Source organism: Nicotiana tabacum, chromosome 23, assembly GCF_000715075.1.
Source record: "Nicotiana tabacum cultivar K326 chromosome 23, ASM71507v2, whole genome shotgun sequence".
Taxonomy (NCBI): domain Eukaryota; kingdom Viridiplantae; phylum Streptophyta; class Magnoliopsida; order Solanales; family Solanaceae; genus Nicotiana; species Nicotiana tabacum.
In genome coordinates, this window is record NC_134102.1 from 67,808,744 (window position 1) to 67,810,401 (window position 1,658).

Sequence of the window (1,658 nt, forward strand, 5' to 3'; positions counted from 1 at the left end):
ATAAAGACTTATCAAAAATAATAGAGCCAAAAGAGCAAGGTATAGTAAAACTCTCTGGATCTCCACACTTTTATGGGAGTTTATTTTGCAATATAGCACTACAATGCTCTGTAAGCTTGACCACATAGGTTTTCTCTATTTTCCTCTTCTTTGTCAGGATCTCCTTCATAAATTTGGCATAAGCAGGCATTTGTGAGAGAACTTCTGTGAATGGTAAATTTACATGAACCTGTTTCAGCACATCCAGAAATCTCTCAAATTTCTTGTCCAGCTTTTCTCTATATAGCTTTTGGGGGAAAGGTAAAGCAGGCATATTCTCGCTCTTCTCAGGTTCCTCCCTTCTCGATTTTTCCTCCTCCTCCTTCTCAGTTTTCATTGGGCCTTTCTTCTTCTTGTTATCATCACTTTTCAGTTGCTCCCCACTTTCTTTTGCAATTATCACATATTTTTGGATTGGGGTGGGATCCTTCAACACTTGCCCACTTCTCAAGGTTACAACATTCACTGTTTCTTTGGGATTCTTTTCTGTATCAGCGGGGAGAGTCCCTGGAATCCTCTCATACAATAGAGTGGTTAGCTGCCCAACCTGTCTTTCCAAATTTCGAAAACCAGTACCTATTTCTTTAATAACTGCTCCATGTTCCCGTATAGCTGCGCTATGAGTTTCAAGCCTCTTATTAGTTTTTTCAGAATGAAGGCCTTCATGAGATCATTTATGCCAGACTGAATGGGTTGTTGAGGCTGAAATTGCTGTCTCTGCTTGGTCTAGAGTTATTTTGTTGCCATGCATTCGCGGTACCCTCAGGTGAACTCCATAAAAAACCGGGGTGCCTCTGACCTATTGCATTAAAATTGTAGTTTCCCACAATATTCACTTTCTCAGTTGAGGCTTGACACTCATGAGTAAGGTGTCCTCTTCCACATATATCACAAGCTGCATGAGGCTCACTCTGTATTGTAGCCAAGGTTAGCTTCCTTATCTATTTGGCCATAACATCAAGTTGTACCTGCACAGATGTATTAGCATCAACTTGGTGAACACCAGTTGATCTTCTTCTTTCAACACTCTCAGAGGGACACTGATTTAGCATCTTCAGATAACTCGTCAAGAATTATGACTATCTCCTCTGGAGTCTTCTTCATCAACGGACCTCCAACTGCATTGCTCAATGTTCTAAGTGAGGCCAGTGTCAATCCATCCCAAAAGTTCTGGAGTTGCATCCAGAGTTCAATTCTGCTATGTTGACACTTTCTAACAATCTCCTTAAACCTCTCACATGTTTCAAAAACAGTTTCATTCTCCTTCTGGCAGAAGTTATGGATTTCTCTTCTAAACTTACTCGTTTTAGCTGAGGAGAAATATTTATCAAGAAATTTTCTGGTCATCTCTTCCCAAGTTCTAATTGATCCCGTGGGCAAGCTCTAAAGCCACTGCTTAGTATCATCTTTGAGTGTGAAGGGGAATGCCCTTAGATACACTGCATCTTGTGACACACCATTATATTGAAAGATGTTCATAATCTCCTTGAAGTTCATTAGATATGTGATTGGATCTTCGTTTTGCTTCCCTCTGAAGACAAAATAATTCTGAAGGGTTTGAAACAACCCTTGCTTTAATTCAAAGTTGTTTGCTGCAATTAGAGGTGGTCTCACACTTG

At 40.2% G+C, this 1,658-nt stretch overlaps 1 non-coding gene across 1 annotated transcript; it reads left to right on the top strand.

The window, feature by feature from the left end:
- Positions 1–1,231: 1,231 nt before the first annotated feature.
- On the top strand, positions 1,232–1,338 carry LOC142177800 (small nucleolar RNA R71). The gene has a single exon (XR_012706354.1). It is a non-coding gene; the product is annotated as a small nucleolar RNA R71 (small nucleolar RNA).
- Positions 1,339–1,658: the final 320 nt, after the last annotated feature.